Below are 19149 nucleotides of genomic sequence, written 5' to 3'. Positions count from 1 at the left end.
CTCCAGCCTGGGTGACAGAGTAAGACTCCATCTCAAAAAAAAAAAAAAAAAAAAAAGCATGTATTGAAACTTACTGAGATGAGGTTAAGTATCAAGAAGATGGTCATCGCAATAATTTTTGTCTGATGCAAGAGGTAGAGCTTCAAAAACTTTATCAGTGGTAAAAAATGATTTACTATCCCATTATTGTTATTTTTTCTGTTTTTATGTCAGTGAAATACAATCTTTGGTTGTTACTGAGTCAGTATAGACTGGTGCCTTAACACATAAATACCGTAAGAAATATTAGATAGCACCACTGATACCACTAATGTTATTATGGAGTAGTCAGTGACTTCCGAGCAGTGGGAGGCGAGACTCTGCCTTCTGTCCCCCATCTTGGCACAATATAAACCTACAAGGGATATTTGGCAATGTCTGGAGAAAGTTGTGGCTGTTACAACTGGGGCAATGCTACTTAATTCTAGAGGTAGAAGCCAGAGATGCTATTAAACATCCTACAATGCACAGTTACCTAACACAAGGAATTTTAGGCCCCAGGTGTTAATAATGACACATGAAATTGCCATATGCAACAAGGATTTTAGAATTAGACTGTCAACGTCTCACCCCACCTAAACCTCCAGCTCTACTACATTATTCCTGTGGACAGGAATAATGTATTTGGACAATGTATTCAACTTCCCAAGGTATGATTTTCAAAATCTAGAAAATGAGGAAAATTATATCCCAAAGTCTGTTTTGATAACTAAGTTGAGTAATTAATTTTGTATTTAATGCATTTAGTACAATTCCTGGAACATAAAGTTCAATAATGTTGTATAAAAATGATATATGCCATAGTCTGAATGATTGTGTTGCTCCAAAATTCATACATTGAAATTCTAACCCCTGCAATGATAGCATTAGGAGGTGGGGCCTTTGGGAGCCAGAAAATTAGCTTGAAAGCACATTAGAGACAAATGGCGGGGTGGACCAAATATGACTGGGTAATTTCATGAATAGGATTTGTGGCCTTATAAAAGAGGTCCCAGAGAGATGCTTCTCCCCTTCCACTATGTGAGGAATAGCAAGAAGGTATTGTCTATGAACCAGAAAGCAGATCCTGACCAGACAATGAATCTGCCAGCACCTTAATCTGAGACTTTCCAGCCTCCAGAACAGTGAGATATACATTTCTGTTATTCATAAGCTATCCAGTTTGTGGTATTTTTTATAGCAGTCTAAATGAACTAAGACAATATGCTTTTGAATGATTTAGATATTTATGGTAGGATTCCTATAATTGCATATCTTGACATTGCATTTTCTGAATAACTGTGTATAATATAAAAATCAAAGTACCACACTCATCTACCAGTCAAGCTGGGTTTGTCTGCCTCATTCTTTGGTCCCTCACCTCCTTCATGATTTGGGGGAACATTCTTCTATGCAATTCGGGTTTTTCCTGTAACCAGGTCTTAGTTTTAATTTGGTCCACTCTGACTGCTATGCTTATCTGGTGCTTGATTTCAATGAATAAATTCTAAGAAAGGTAGATGCATATTCATCATTCTTTTAAGTAAATTTGCAAAATATAACTTTTGATTTTCAAGCTGAACTAAAAGATGTAAAATTTAAAAGGACAGAAATGGCACAAACGCGTGTAACAAAATATCTGAGCCTCCTAAAACAAAACCAAATAAAAATATGCATTCTCTAAAATTTTGCATATTTCTCTGACTTCCTTATCCTCTACTCCAGTGGTATAAAATTTCATTTAGTGCCCGTTGGGGTGCTCTTGGCACTAAAATATCACTATTGCCAAAGTCCTTTCTTATTTTCTAGGGCAGAACCAATCAGACATTTCTAAAGCTGCCTCCCTTCAAACTTCATTATGACCTCCTCAGCTCTCTAGGTGGGGTTTATCTTGCCTCTCTGGAGGTAAATTCTCTCACCTTAGCTAACTCGGCAACTTAGCAACTACACCTCCGATGTGGGCTTTTTCTCTTTTGGCTGTTAATACAGGAGGTAATTATCCGATATGGTTGTCTTTGAGACCCCCCACAGATCTCATCTTAAATTGTAGCTCCCACAATTCCCATGTGTTGTGGGAGGGACCTGGTGGGAGATAACTGAATCATAGGGGTGGTTTTCTCCATACTATTCTCTTGGTAGTAAGTAAATCTCACGCGATCTGATGGTTACAAGGGGTTTCTGTTTTTGCTTCTCTCTCATTCTCTCTTGCAGCTGCCATGTAAGAAGTGCCTTTCACCTTCCACGATGACTGTGAGGCCTCCCCAGCCACATGGAACTGTGAGTCCATTAAATCTTTTTTTTCCCCCCGTCTTGGGCCTGTCTTTATCAGCAGCATGAAAATGGACTAATACATTATCCTTGACCCAAAGTTTTATCACATTCCTCATCCAAAATTTTATCAGTAACACTCTCCTTTTCTGTTATTACTACATACAGAATCCTGACACAAACAGAGAGATTCGCCATTATTTGAAATCATATGAGAAATGTTTAATGTTTTTGAACCATGCTTAGAAAGAAAAGCCATCAACATTTAATACATACATCCATAATGTGAACAGAGTACTCAGTCCCTATTGGGGTAGAGGGTAAAAAAGTAAGAGGAAATCCTGGGCCCTGCTCTTGAAATCCAAAGCTTTGAATTAAGGTGATAGGAAATGTATGCCAATGCGAACAACGCGGATGTTGTATGGTTGTTTCTTGTGGTAGTGAGAGTAGTTTCAAAACTGGGAGCTGCTATCATAAGCATTAATCATATGAAACTAGCTATACGAAAACCCAAAATATGAAGTCATATACTCAGGGGTGTCAAGGACCACAGATGAATGAGAAAATAATTCACAGGGGAAGTTGGCCTTAACAGATGTATTTATACATGGTTGAGGCAAGAAAGTTTGGTGCTGAAGGGCTCCTGTCCATGGCAGGGTTACTATTCCACCCCTAAGGCAGCCTGGGCTCTCCATCTTCCCTGCCTGGGTTAGTGCAACATGAAAGGTACAAAAATTAGAAACAGAGCTGGGTGAGATCTTGGTGTAGATGGGGAAAAAGTAACTTTTTAATGTTTGAAGTTTAGAATATGGCTGGAAGTTGAAAGGAAATTGAAGTAAGCTAGTAGTGAAAAAGTGAAGTAAACGATTGACAAAGTGATAACTAGGAATTTTTATTTCATTTGTTGAAGGTTTTTATATTATACTGTGCCTGATATGATCAAAATGTTTCAAGGAAGACTTCTAGATCTGTGAGTTGACACTGTTTATGCTGTCATTAAGAATATCTATCCAACATACAGATTAAGATAAAAGAATAAAGTAGCTTGGACTATTTTAGAGTTTCTTCAAAATGAGAAAAGTAACGATTCCATATAAAGGGTGCTGAAACACCAGAAATACACATAGGTGAGTTGTGGGAAGTAGAAAAAATACAATCAAAGAAAATTCCTGAAGGGTATTTTTGGGGGGAGTCATGGTAATAATAACATATTTTGATGTATTTTTCTAGCATCTGCAAAGTCAGTTTTACTCTTCTTAAATTCTTTAAATTCTCCTTTTAGTCTCCTTAATTTGACCCTTCTGTATGTGTGAGTCTAATCCTGACAAATCAACTCACATGAAACCAATTCACAGAGTCTCTGGCTGAATGGAGCCTGTAACCAGGAACAATTTTCCTACCTCTCAGGTTGAACACATGCCTCATTCATTCCACAAAGGACCCTGTGTCTGACAGGCACTGCTTTAGGCACCTGGGATATGTGAATGCATGAGTATACAAAACTAAAAAACAAACAAACACGCAAAAAGACCAAAGCAACCTTGACTTCACAAAGTTTGTGTGCTAGTGAGGGGTGGCCACAATAAACTACAAGAAAGTCAAATTACATAGCAACTTAGAAAATGATAAAGACTGTAGAAAAATAGAAATAGCAAAGGAGATTGGGTACAAGGGCTGGAGAGAGGGTTGGAATTTCAAATGGTGTGGTCCCATTAGGTCTTATAGCAGTGATCTTTAAGTAAAACTTAGCACATTTTATGGACTGCCAAATATATTTTAGCTGCATGGAATACATAGTGAGGAAAATAGTCTAAGACTCCACTGTTTAAATTCTAGTGTGGGGGGGTGGGGGAGCAGTCAATAACAGTAAAGAATTATGTAATGTATCAGGTAATGGGAATGTCAAGAGGATAGTGATCGGAATGAGGTGCTCTGTCTGGTAATGTGGACTGTGAGGCTTTTTATAAGGTGGGTTTTGAGCAACAAAACCTAATTCATATAATTCCTCAGCATGGGACCCGTAGAAATAGAAATTAGATACTCTAGCAATTCATATGTTCTAACACTTCATTGGGGAAAGCAATCCCAAGGATGGGGGTTGAAGATGAATGGAGGTAAGGTAGGAAAGGAGAGCAAGGGAATAAAAATGGTTGTCTCTGATCTGGCTGCCACTTGTGATAAGAAAACAGCAGGATATAAATCTTTTAGGAACATTTTCTAAGATGCTGGCATTCCTGGGATCTCCACTGGGAAAGAAGGGGCAAGCATTTATGTGCTGGTCAAGGGTCTCCTTTGTGAAAGTTGCACCCTGCAGGACGTTCACTTCCCAGCATTTCTGGACTGCTCTTGTGCAGGTTCTGAGCTGATCCCTGGTGTATCAAGCCTTAGCTACACCAGAGAAACTCTTGGGTAGAAAATAAGAGGATTCCATGGAGTATAGGCATGATGTAACACACTGTGCATGGTGCCCATGTGAAGTTGAGAGGTAAACTTGCAAGCTCCATGGCCTCAGAGGTGGCTGAGTGGCCTGTGGTGCAAAAGTCCCCAGGTGAATGAAGCTTAGCAGACCTGATGCTGTGCACAAGAGGAAAAGTGCTTTACAGACATTAACTAATTTAATGCCAATAACAATCCTACGCTGTGAATACTGTTTTCATCCCCATTTAACAGAAGAAGAACCTAAAGCATAAAGATCTTAAATAACTTGCCTAGAGTCACACAACTAGTGGGTGTCAGGATTCAAACAGGCCTCTGGCCTCCAGAAACATGTTCCTTAACCTTGTGAGTACCATTCTTACTCCACAAGCTCAATTGTTTTTAATTAATGGTGAAAACATTCTCTTAAATATTGTAATAGTTTTCTGTAAATTATGATTTCCAGTATTGCTTCATTTATTACAGAATCAGTTCATTTTAACTAAATTCTAAAGTAATGATATTTAATAGTCATCGAAAGAATCACTGAGAAAGCAGTAAGGAATGGAAGAGGAAAATGTGCATAAATAGTACCTAGAAGGGAGCCTATTTTTATTTGATTTGATTTATTTTTTGAAAGGAAAGAGGACTTTCACCTAAATACATTTTCTGATATGTTATTTCCACTCCATCAGATGAAGAAAACTGAATTAAAAATTCTGAATTACTACAGTGGATTATCTTGATGTAACCATTAAAATTGTCTATTTCAGTCTATGTGTTAAAGTAAAAGAAAAACATAGTATACAAGGGGTTTGAATATCTTTTGTATATTATGAACAATTTGAACTCCATTTGCTTTGAGTGTTTCAGTTCCAAGCACCAGTTATCTGAGGAATGATAGAAAGAACAGACTTAAATTCAACACGTCAGTATGAAATTCTGCAGCCCTGGTAGAGAGGATGAAAGAACAATTGGTAATAGGTTCTGTTATCTTCTCAGTCTCTGTTCTGTTTGGGGATATTGTCCATTTAAGTGAAGTCATTCCAAAGCACTGAGAACAAAATGTCTCTAATTTCACTCATTTTGAGAGATATTTGATTAACATTTTACATATGCATGTATATCACACAGACACACACACTCACACACACACAGCCCTTCACAATTGTGTGTAGAACTTAGGGTTTCTCTCCCAATATTAGCCTAGTCTGCATAGCCAGCAACTTTCTTCTCTTGAGGAGGGTTGTAAAAGGATAATTTAAAATGCCTTTTCTGATGGAGATGTGAATCAGACAAAGTAATTGTAAACAAGATGTGCCATTTTTCTTGATGAAATATCTATGACAGTCCTGGTTTAACTCGTTGTTTTGATTCAGTCTTGACGTCGTTTGTCCTCTTGTTTGCACTCAGCACTTTGTGCAAAGAGAAATCAGCACCTTTTCAAAAGCAACAAGAAAAGTGGTAGTTACAATATTTTGGCCTTCATTTTTACTGTTGATTAAATGTGATTGTGGTTTCTTTCCTACTGAAGAACACCTAAATTCTGTCTCCCAAATAAAACAGAGAAGGATGTATCTTTCTGTGCAATGTCACTTTTGGATCAATGAACATTAGTTATGCTGTTTATTTCATCCAGAGGAACCAGAGATAAAATGTCACCCAAAGACTTTTGATTTCTTGTCCCATAGACCCATGCTTTATCAGAATAGACATGGGGCTGACAAGGGCAATTTTTAAAATAAGTTCTAAAGGAGAAACTTTCCTGAAGTTCTACATTTACTTCTGCTTTTAAAATTACTAGCTACTGTCAAAGATGCTGAACTTTTATCTAGCCACTTCAGCTGAAACGGTTGGTATCAAGATATTCACACAATAAAATAATAGAGAAAAAATGATACTTGGGGAAAATAAAAATTAGTTTACTTCTTGTCCTTTTGTTCATAAAACAGTATAATTAAACTCAGTAAGTTAAAAGTAGCATAATTAAGAACTACATGAGAGCCATAAAAATATTTGCATATTCATTCGGAAGTTTTAACCACTGAATTCTGTTATTTTGTGGGACATAGCAGTTTCTTAAGATTTTCATTTTCAAGTTGTAGCAATGATTAATATCTTCTCATGAACATACTGACATCAGTTACTCTTTCCATATCCCCTAGAAGAGTTGTCACATCGGGTAGATTCTATTGGATAAATAATTCACAATGCTGTCTTGTTTCATCGGTGACACTCCCCTCGTTTAACTAATGACCATTTATCCTTACCCTTTATCTCATTATCTCCTAATAGATTATCTATCCTCCACAACTTTACCAAGGTTGATTTATTTGCACACAGATTTGTTGATTTCAGTGGCTCACTATCACCTACAGGGGAAGCCAGAATGCCTACAAGCCTCCCTCCATATCTTAACCTCCCTTATCACTACCTGGTACCTGGCAACACACACATACTACAGATTTCCTGAACACCTCAAGCCCTTGCTCTTCTGTGCCTTAGCTCTTTCTCTCCCTTCTATTGGGAATACACTCCCCCTGCTCTTTCTGCCTCCCAACATTCTTACCCTTCATTGTATATACCATTGGCCTCTGAATGTTTTCTGGGCTCCCTAAAGAATCAGTCGTGAACTTCTATGTGCTTCTGTAGAACATGCTCTACTTCTCTGTGGTGTGTGGGTCATGTAAACTACTTGAGGTTGTCAGTGACTCATTCATTCACTCAGCTTCTAATTAACAACAACTCACTTTGTGCCAGGCACTCTGCTTCATGCTGCGTATGCAGCCTGTGAATACGTCAAACACAGTCTCTCCATTATCAAGGACAAGTGGATCTCAGTCTCAGCATCCATACTGACCACTTAGAACACTTAACAAAAATGCAGATTCCTGAGCTACACCACCCGGATATTTTGACCCAGAAGCTTAGAGTGTAATGCAACAATGTGCTCTAGGGGATGATGATCGATTTGGCTCACTTATATGATGTGAGAGATAATACGGTACACTTTGTACCCTACTAGGCAAAGGAGATAACTTTTAACTTCCATTCTATTTTATTCTTCTAATTTTGTAAACTCCTGTATTCACAGCAGGCAAGCTAGTGCTTGGTCCTTTTTATGTGCTCAGTAAATATTTTCGAATGGATGTATGACTCTCATAGAATTTATAATCTAGTGAAGAATATGGAAGAATACAAAGGCACTTCTAATACTACATGCCATGGTTCAGGAATGATGGTGCTGTCCTAGAAGAGGATATCTAATTATGGTTTTTCAATTAGAAAGTCTTCTCAGGAGAAGAGATAGGGCAACTGCTACCCAAAGAATAAGTATGTTACCGATAAAATAGTTGATATGGAAGAATGCCAGGCAAAAAGAAGTGCCGGCTCAGTATGTGGAGAGCATGACCTACTGATAGTGAAAAGGTGAGGTGTCCCTAATATATTATATTATAACTGTATTATGATGCAGTTATAATAAATGTGTGCCAAATGCACAAATGATCTGTGTATTGTTGATCTATGTGTTAGATATCCCACACAATAGCTGGCAAATGGGAAGTGCTAAATAACTACTTATTAAATGAATAAACACTGTTCTCTCATAATCACTACATTTTAACTGAGATTGTAATTGCTATTTTCTAAAACAAATATGCACAAAAAAGCATATATTTCTTCATTTTCTCTCAGTGTGGCTTCTCGCACATTTGAATGCCTCCAAGACCAGTTTTTCTATAAAGGAATGTTTACAATTAAAAAAATAACACTTTTGTTCTTAACTTATTTTTGTCATTCTATGGCAAAAATAACTTTTCTGGTTATCAGCTCTCCAGAAAATTCCATTTTAATTGTAATGTATTGTTTATAGTAAAAGAGATTTGGAATTTTTTTATGAATTAGTTAATTAAAGATATGTGATCTAGTTGAGATGACAGTATTTTTTTCCCTTTTATGTACTATTGGGAACTTCTAATAACTACTTTCAGTCAAATGCAGTTATTTAAATCATGTCATTATATATACTCACTAAGTTACCAAATTATAAATTCAAAGTCCGTGTTCTAGAACTGCCAGGCATTCTACTAGGAAGAATAAATATTAACAGTGATTTTCTTTTGTAAGTCAATTCCTGTGTTGCTGCCCAGCAATGCAAAACACTTACTTCCTCTAGTGGCTAGTCATGTTGCCTACAAAAGAAGAATTTCTATTTCTTCTGAGCTTTTAGATATTATCTAAGAAAAAAAGTACAATTTTAAAAAAGTACTCTTCTTAATTAAAAAAAAGCTTTGAAATCAGTAGAAGATTCTGTAAAAGTATAAAAGAGAAACTGCTATTATTATTTTTAAGAGTAAAATAAAGTACTACAGCCTATCATGAGTGTAAAATTAATGAGTCAAATATGTTTCAGTCCTACACAGTCCTTGACACATAGTAGGCATATATAATTTATCTCCCTAGTTAGAGGTTTCTATAGAGTGGGGTTTCAAATATTTATTAAAATTGTAGAGCTAAGGGGGCATTTTATCAGATTCAATCATAATAACACAATGTGATACTAAGATACGAATGACAAATAACTCAGAATAATCCAGTTAAGAATTCTGAAAAATACAGCTGTGTGTATCAGAATTAGCAAAATACCAAAATGACATTTCAAAAATGAGGAAAGCATGAGTTTTTCAATAAGTGGAATGGTGAAAATTAAGTATACACTTGGGAGGACATGACAGGAAAGATATATCCCTATTTCACAACTTTTACACAAAATAAATTCCAATTGGATTAAAGATCTAAACATAAAACTGAAACCATATGCAAACTTACAGGGCTTACTTAATATGACTGAACTGAGAAAGGACTGTAGTTCAACAGATTGAAATGTTTAAAAATGTTTGCTTATCAAACCATATCAAATCAAGTAAGAAGGCAAAAGACAAGAACAGGAAAAATTTTGCAATGTGTACAAATAGTCAATATCTTTAATATAAATAACTCCTTTTTATGAATTATTTAGGAATGTGCAAGTCATCCACTAAGTGGGGTAAAGAAACTGAACTAGTAAATAACAGGAAGAAATAAAAAATCAATATGGCTAATCATCTTAGTACTTTGCACTATGTTTATGAATTATATTACAATGAGGTCACTGAAGATTAAAACAGGGGACATTTTCCATTGTTATTAAGACTGAGGACAAAGGAGTACTCAAGGGTAACAAGTTAATGAAAGAACAAATTGTCTCCATTTTTAAGTTAATGAGAGAATAAATTGTTTCAATTTTCAAGTTAATGAGGTAATAAATTGTTTCAATAGTCTTCAATCACACAATACTGCAGTCAGTAAAATAATATCTATTTTTAGAACACAGAGAACAATGTCTTGGACATATTTTAAGACAAAACCCTCGAACAACGTAGGTTTGAACTGCACAGCTCCACTTATACATGGATTTTTTTCTACCTCTGCCACCCTTGATACAGCAAGATCAACTGCTCCATTTTCTGCCTCCTCCTCAGCCTACTCAATATGAAGTCGATGAGGATGAAGACATTTATGATGATCCACTTCCACTTGATGAATAGTAAATATATTTTCTCCTCCTTGTGATTTTTTCAATGACATTTTTCTCTTAGCTTACTTTAATGTAAGAATACAATATATAATACACACAGCATACAAAATATATGTTAATCAACTGTTTATGTTACCAATAGGCTTCCAGTCAACAGTAGACTATTAGTAGTTAGGTTTTTGGGGAGTCAAAACTTATACATGAATTTCTGACTATATGGGGGTTTGGTATTCCTAATCCTCATGCTGTTCAAGGGCAAAGCATATAAGGCATCTGTATAGTTACTATAGCTATTGTCTTAGTTCATTTTGTGCTTCTCAGACAGAATTTCACAAACTGGGAAATTTAAGAGAAATGTATATCTTCACAGTGTTCTGGGGGCTGGGAAGTCGAAGATACAGGTGCCAGCAGGTTCATTTGTCTGATGAGGGTCTGGTCTCTGCTTCCAAGATGGCACCTTGAATGCTGTGTCTTTTGAAAGTGGGGGAATGTTATATCCTCACATGGCAGAAGGCAGGAGGGCAAAAAGTGAAAAGGGGCAAACTCCTTTCACTAAACCCTTCTATAATGGAATTAACCTACTTATTAGCACAGAGCCCTCTTGAGCTAAAACAGTTCACAAAAGGCCCTATCTCCCAACACTGTTGCATTAGGGATTGTTTCCAACACATGAATTTTGGGGGACTCATTTTGACCATAGCATTCCAACCTCGGACCTTCAAATTGATGTTCTTTTCAAATACAAAGCACGGCTATTCCATCTCAATACCCCAGAAAGTCATTCTAGTGCCAACTTAAAAATCTGAAGTCTGGAGTCTTAACTAAATCAGTTATGGGTGAGGCTCAATGCATGGTTCATTCTGAGGCAAATTTCCCTTCAGCTGTGAGCCTGTGACATCAAACAAGTTACGTGATTCTAAAATGCAATGGTGGGGCAGACACAGGACAGACATTTCCATTCTGAAAGGGAGAGATAAGCAAGAAGAAGTAACAAGTCCCAATTAAGTCCAATACCCAACAGGGCAAACAATCTTAAACCTCAAAACTTTGGAGTAATCTATGTTGACTCCATGTCCTGCTGCTTGGACATGCTAGGGTAAGGGTTGGGTCTTTTAGGCTCCCAGCAGCTCTGCTTCCATGACTTTGCTGGGCACAGCCCATGCTTCAGCACTTGTGCACTGAAGCCACGTCGCTGTGACTTTTTAGCTGGTATCTCATGCAGGTGGCTCTACAGTTCTGGGGTCTTGGAGGTGGCCCTACCCCATGGCTCCACTAAGCATTGATCTAGTGGGACTCTCTGTGGCAGCTCAGCCTCTGCACAGGTCTCTGCCCAGACCTCGAGGCTGTCTGCAATGACCTCTGAAATTTAGAAGAAGGAAGCCATACTTCCACTGATTTTGCAGTCTACACACCTGCAGAATTAGCAGTATGTGCATGATGCTAAGGCTCATCGCTGTGCCCTCCAGAGTGGCTGCCTAAGTTGCACCTGCACTCACTGGAGCCACAGTTGGGGTGGTTGAGGAGAGCTGCACCAGAATGCAGAGAGCAGAGATCTGAGGAAGCCTGGGCAAGTGAGTTCTCCTGCACAGGATCTCTGAAATGCCTTTTGGATCATTCTTTCATTGTCTTGATGAATAGCGCCTGGCTTCCTCCTAGCCATACTAATCTCCTTATTACAATGTATCTTGGCCATATCCTTGGTTTAAATACTTTACCCAACCAGGCTGTGAATTTTTTAAATCTTTACTTCCTACTAGTCTTTTAATTATAAATTATATCTTTAAGTCTTTTTTTTTTCCAATTTTACTATAGGCAGTTAAGAGAAGCAATGCAGAATTGTGATTATTTTGCTGCTTAGAGATTTCTTCTGCCCAATATCCTAATTCATTTCTCTTAAATTTTGCCTTCCACAAAGTTTTAGGACACAGATATAACTCAGCCAAGTTCTTTGCCATTTTGTAGCAAGGATGGCCTTTCATTCAGTTTTCAACACTTCATTCCTCATTTCCATCTGAGACCTCATCAGAATGGCTTTTACTATCCATATTTCTATCAAAATTTAGTTCACAATGACTTAAGTAATCCCTAAGAAGAATGAGGATGGAAGCCTCCCGAGCTAAACAGCTCCTAAGAGCCCACACCTTTCAACACTGTTGCATTGGGGATTAAGTTTCTAATGAGTGAATTTTGGGGGACACAGATTATAGCAATCATTTAGATATATTGATAATTTTTATATAACCATAACCATATAGGTAGTAGGAGGTAGTAGAAATATATACTATAAGATCTTTCATATTCAGTCATACACATACCACCCCCCCCCCGCCCCACCACACACACACACGTCCACATACATGTTTATAAATATTTAGGTATACAGATAGCTTGCATCTTTTCCTGCTCTCACCAGCCTGAGTCAAAAATTTCATCATCAATTTCTTTCATGATAAGTGCCAAGTCCCCAATATTTCTGATCGTTTTGCCTTGCCATTAGCTCAAGTATACTCCCAAATTCTTCAGCAGTGACTTATTTGTGGTGAAGTCCTGTGGCTGTGTTTGGTGCAGATTACCTTTGTTAGGCAATTGTGTTGTGAGACAGAGCTCTCTCTTTTACCACTGCCATTCGTAACTCTGCCAAAGGTTTAAGAGAGGACATCCTTTCTCTAATACCTCCCAGGAAAACTGAGGACAGGTTATTGAGCTAAACACTGCTAAAGCTCAGCCATAGAATATGTGTAATAGCAAGAGTGACTACTCTTTACTACTATTTACTTTAGAAAAGGTTGCTACTGTGGCGGCCATGAACGAAACAGAACATTGACGCCTCATCTAACCACAAGAAGTCCTTCATGTGGTCGGTAGTTTCACTCTCTGTCCGGGGGAATTAGCAGGTATTACCACACATAGAAATCTAGGCCCAAGTGCTTTCTCAGCCCCAGAAAAAGACAAAATCCTTCTGTTCCTCTTTCAGAACCAGGTTGGCTAACAATGGGTTATCTCTTCCCTGCAGGTGAAATCTTGTTCCTTATGCAAAGACTAATTCTTCCTCATGGTTTCAAAAATAACAACAAAAAGATCATAATATTATCATAATATTATTACTCAGTCTTAGGCAGTACTAATGTGGGACAGAATGTGTCCATGAAAGATTGAACTGTACCGCATCCAATACTATTTCTTTTCTATAGTTGTATTTATATGGATTGTGGGAGGGTGAATAACTATGTTAAGTATATTTACTATTTTTTAATTTGAAGCAGTTACCACCTTTTCCTTCAGTCTCATTAGCAAATTTTGGTGGCAGGCTGGCTTAATCATGGTTTTGATTATTATACTTTAAGTTCTAGGGTACATGTGCACAACGTGCAGGTTTGTTACATAGGTATACATGTGCCACGTTGGTTTGTTGTACCCATTGACTCGTCGTTTACATTAGGTATTTCTCCTAAAGGTATATTTATTTTATGTACTGACTGCTATCTCCTCTTCACTATTGATTTTCTTGACCAAAGTTTCAACTAAAATAAGTATTAAAAAAATAAGATTATACTTATTAAAATAAGTTTAAAAGAAGATTTGGGAAAATAGTAGAATATTTTGTCAGTTCTTCAGAGTAATGGTTCTGTTAACTATAAGTCAATTTATGTTGCAAGCAGAGCACTAAACATCACAGCTTGTACATAGTACTGTGTATTATGTACTACGTACTATGTATGCTTTAATTACATTAAAACACTCAGTTAATTTCCAAGTATAAGAGTGTTATTATATAAAATAAAAACACATAAAGTTAAATTCCAATCTAGAATGAACCTAATTACTCAAATGACAAAATATTTTACAATTTTACAAGTGTATTTTTTGATATTTTATATAACTTTTCAATCCTATACCACTTCAAGAAGCTAAACCATTTGACCCATGTGAGATTTGACTCAAGTGATATTCTTGAGTCAAATAGACTCAAATAGACAGTAGGTGCCTAGAAAGGGTTTTTCCTCCAAACATAAGCTTACTTGGCATGAGTGGCTGTCCTTGTGTACATGACAAAAATTAGTGGCATGAGTGGCTTACTCGGCATGAGTGACAAAAATTGGTGGGGCCTGTGCCTTCATTTCTGAGTTAAGTCCTGGGGTAGGAATGCTGAGAGAATAGAGAGGATTCAGGTAGCAGGTGTAGGCAGAGAAGGCCTGTGGCATGGGTGACTTTTTGCCCATTTAAATGGTACTAGAAGTGGCTGAAATAGAATTAGACCCATAGAAACTAGAATGAAAGAGGAGAACAAAGGACAACAGAGCAAAGACTTGTTTGGAATGAAGAAATGAGGGAGAAATGAGGGATAGTGGGATGGTAGATGTCCCATCAGATGCCAGTGTATAGACAAATGACACCTGAGATGTCCATCTCACTCACACCTGAACACTGTGCCCACAATTTAGTTGGAGACCAGAGGCAAGGGGTCATAGGACCTTAAATTAACTCAAATCATTTTTTTAGTCATCCAACATAAGGGAGGTTAAATGAGATATTGTGTAATTATATAAGCTAAAAATATATAAGCCTTGGACTTGGCATCTACTTTTCTTAATTGTAGAAGGTGACTACTGCTTCAAGATTAAAAATTAAATCCATTTACTTATCCCTATAGTAAAAAGATATTAAAATGACAGAAAAAATATACAAATGATTAAATATATGTACTCATACATATACACATAAGTGAATAAACACACACACATATATATAAATCCATAATAATGTTGAGCATAAAAGTTGCATAATTAAAAGCCAACAATAAAATGCTAAAATATCTTTCAAATAAGTATAAAGTACAATTCAAAACACAACTAGAGTGGTGTGGTAGAGGTAAGACCACTCCTTAGAGGAACTCCACGCTCAGAGCGAGCAAATATGAAATGCAGAAGTGGGTTGTTGGGCAGTCACCATCATCATCGTCATCATCATCATCATCATCATCACCATCATCATCATCATCACCATCACCATCACTATCATCATCATCACCATCATCAACATCATCACCATCACCATCATCACCATCATCATCATCATCACCATCACCATCATCATCATCACCACCATCATCACCATCATCATCATCATCATCATCATCATCATTATCATGGATATGTCTGCAAAACTGCTAAACCAAAGCCCTACCATAACTTGAGCAGGAGTCACCAGAAGAATTGACTTCTAAGTAGTGTTTATCATTAAGAATTCAATAACAACAATAATAATAACAAAGTCGAAAGATCATCTTTGGAAGAGGAACTAAATGGATGAAGGGACCAGAAAGAGAGGCAGGATACAACATAGGATAATGGTGAACTCCCCAAATAAGCCTGAGGACATAAAAGGGAAAGGGATATTCATCTAGGCACGAAATTATTTAGGAGTTCAAGCCCAGATTAAATTACTTACTTTCCAATTATGGGTGTCCACACACCTTGCTACTCCTTATTTTCACTTCTAAAAGGATTCTGTAGATTGGTACTTTTGGCCACAACAGGGTAAACACATGTGCACAAACATAGCCTTATTTATAGCACCTGAACTACTAATAAGTTCAACTATTCATTCATAATTAGGAAAAACCCCTAAAGAGTAATCAGACATTAAGAGAAAATGAATGGAACAAAAAAGAATTAAGAACAAACAGCAAATAACATTTACATTACATTAAAAAGTAATACCATGGAAGGTAAATTTGAGGACACCTTCCAGTCTAACAGAGTTGGAGAGATAGAATGTGAAAGAAAAAATTATTTAGAAATTTTTAATGTATAATCCTTGACAGGTAGAAGATTGTAAGGGAAGAAAAGCATTGAAACAAAGAAATGGAATGACATAATATAATTAACTTTCATTTCTCTAAAGAGTTGTATCTCCTTTGAAAAGAGCCTACTATGCACAAACACAATTTAAGAAACGTTGCCAACAAAGGAAAATACAAGGTGGTGTAATTTCTGAGCTCCACTCAGGTATAGAAAGCTGGAAAAGTTAACGGAGGAGATGAAAATAAATGACAGATAGATGCTAAGGAGAATTTAAAAAGTTGATTACAAGAAATAAAATGTATTTCTCATGAACTCTTTCTTGAAAATACGTAGAAATAGGAGAAACCCAAAGAAGAAGGCAGCATGGGAAGAAAGACAGACCAGAGTCAACCTGAGTATTCTACAAATAAATCCCTACATGATGGCAATGAAGTAGACTAAAGAAAAGAAAACCAACTGGATTATAAAATTGAAAGAAGTATTTAGAGTACCCATGGCACAACAATTCAATTGAAAAGAGATAGACTACACAGTTTATATCAATAAAAATTAATAATAATATTAAAGTATATATTTTCCATCACTCTTTGGAAAAAAACCAATGGAAATTAGAAGACATTAAGGAAAACAATGCTGAATACAAATGCCACGCTCCAAATAAAAAGCAAGACAAAACATAGCATGCTTTTAAGTAGAGGATAAAATACAAAATTACTTCCCAATCACTAAAGAAAACCTTCACTGCTCATCAATTCAGGAGGAAGAAAACAGACTACTGCCATTCTGATTGAACGTAGTCACTTTAAAATTATAACATAATAACAAAAATAAATATAATAATATAGTAATTTCCCACAAATTTTTCTCCCAAAAGTTATCTGAGGTATCTGTATGTGTTTGTGTGTTTGTTAAGTAGCGTGTGGGGGTGGTGGTTGGGGAGAGTGGGTACAGATCAAAGTTATATATAAATACTTCCCTGTTTGTCTTGGAGAAGCATCCTGAAAGTAAATTTTAGATTTACTCCTAGTTTAATTTAATTTTAAAATTACATACTCTTTGTTTTCAAAAGATCATAAAAGAAAGAAATACAAAACATAAAAACATATAGTTGCAACACAAACTACAAGTGAAGAAAGATTTCCCTAAAGGGTGCCTAGTCAACATTAAAGACATGATTAAGAGTGGTTCTAGAAATCAATTTCCATTTTAAAAAACTGTGGATCAAAAGTGAAGAGACTTTTACATTTTTTAATTATATTTCCTGCTTTTTGCAATTTTTATGGAGTGAGTTGCTTTTATAATTTCTTAATTTTATGCATTTTACACTTTGTGAATTGCACCTGAAATGATCATTTCCCAAGAAGATATTAGCTATTTTTGGAAAGGGTACAATTTTTGAGGATAATGGTATATAGAGGGAGAATTCACAAAAATGTATACAGAATTGTTAAAGCTATAAAATGATGGCTCATTTTAAATTTACTAGCTACTATACTTCAAGCTGAGAGTCCCATAGGAACAAGACACAGGCACTGGTATCAGATACTTGCAATCTAGATTGGCAGGTTTAGAAGGATTTTAATAAATTCTATAATTTGGATTATGTACAAATGTGATTGGTCCCCAAAAGAGAGTGATAAATTTTATTTTTATTTTTTCTCAAAGAAGAAAAATTACTGACTTGGAGATCGTGAAAAATTCAATGTGTAGTTTAAGAGTACATGAGAGTGTTTTTTTTTTACGGAATCAGAGTTCTAGGGGGATGGAAGGGAAAGTGGAGAAAAGAGAGTGGTGAGGGAAGTGTTAAAAGGATGAGGCACATCATGCTAAGTGAAATAAGCCAGGCACAGAAAGACAAGTCCTGCATGACCTCACTTATATGTGGAATCCAAAAATGTCAAACTCATAGAATCAGAGAGTAGAATGATGGTTACCAGGGGCTGGGGGTAAGGGAAACGGGGAGATGTTGGACAAAGGGTACAAAGTTTTAGTTAGCAGAATGAATAAATACTGGATCTTTCATGCACAGTATGGTGATTACAGTTATTAACACCTCATTATTATAATTTGCTAAAGGTACATCTTACATGTTCTCACCACATACACACAGAAAATGGTAACTACCTGAGGTGATAGATATATTAATTGGTTGATTAGGGTAATCATTTTACAATGCATATGTTTTTAAAACATTATATTGTATCTGAAATGAATAAACCGTGTATTTTTCATTTATACCTGAATAAATTTGAAAAAAGATTAGGGAAATGATCATAAGGTGGAAACAGACAAATAGAGGGCCCTGACAAAGACAATCAGGATGTTACACTAGCTCCAATAGTCTTTAGAAGTAGACCAGACACTCTTTCCAGAAATAATTTAAATTCAACACAGAAAGAAGGACTGGAGTGGTTATGATACATAGATTGGAATGTTTCTGCCACTTGATCTGCAGAAAATGGCATGTGTGGTTTTTCCCTGTTGGTGGCCTAGGGAAAAATAGGCTTGATGTTTATGATTCTTTATATGCAGAGGGAAAGCTGAGAGAGGAGCGTCATTAGGCTGACACTATTTCTGTCCACTCAGAAGCTTTTGCCCAGGTACTGACAATAATCATGTGACTCTCAGTAGTTTGGTCATAAAAGATTGTCTACTACTGGTTGAGTAGAATTACCCAAATAGCACTATAATCTCTCAACAACATTAGCATAATACTCTAATAGGATACCATATTTATTAGAATATAAAATAAGCGTAAATATCATTAGAAATATTTTATTTTATGAACCCTGGCTAGTTGCAAAATACATTCTAATAAATGCTGTACAAACTATAGCCAAAATCGCCTGAGTTTAGCATGTGTACAGAATGAATATAGGTGATCTTCTAAATGGTATGCAGGGAAGGTATATGCTATTATTTGATTTTCAAACTAAAAATCAATATGCTCCATATACCATGCCATAAAATCAACAATATGAACAAAACTTAAAGATGTATATTTTGAGAATGCATGTCTTGGGTTGGAAAACAGCAACGATGGAGCACTAATGCATTCAAATCAGG

The 19149-nt window shown here is 36.3% G+C and overlaps 1 long non-coding RNA gene across 3 annotated transcripts in view; it reads left to right on the top strand.

Moving 5' to 3' along the window:
- The window catches only part of LOC144340131 (uncharacterized), a 322018-nt gene that overhangs the window by 163052 nt on the left and 139817 nt on the right, over window positions 1–19149 (top strand). For all 3 annotated transcript variants that reach the window (XR_013415852.1, XR_013415851.1, XR_013415850.1), the window contains exon 2: window positions 2230–2295. This is a non-coding gene — a long non-coding RNA (uncharacterized LOC144340131). The remainder of the gene's footprint in view (window positions 1–2229; window positions 2296–19149) is intronic.

Source organism: Macaca mulatta, chromosome 3 (assembly GCF_049350105.2).
Source record: "Macaca mulatta isolate MMU2019108-1 chromosome 3, T2T-MMU8v2.0, whole genome shotgun sequence".
NCBI classification, from domain to species: domain Eukaryota; kingdom Metazoa; phylum Chordata; class Mammalia; order Primates; family Cercopithecidae; genus Macaca; species Macaca mulatta.
Note: the sequence above shows the minus strand (reverse complement) of the source record. Positions and strands in the feature narration are given on the sequence as shown.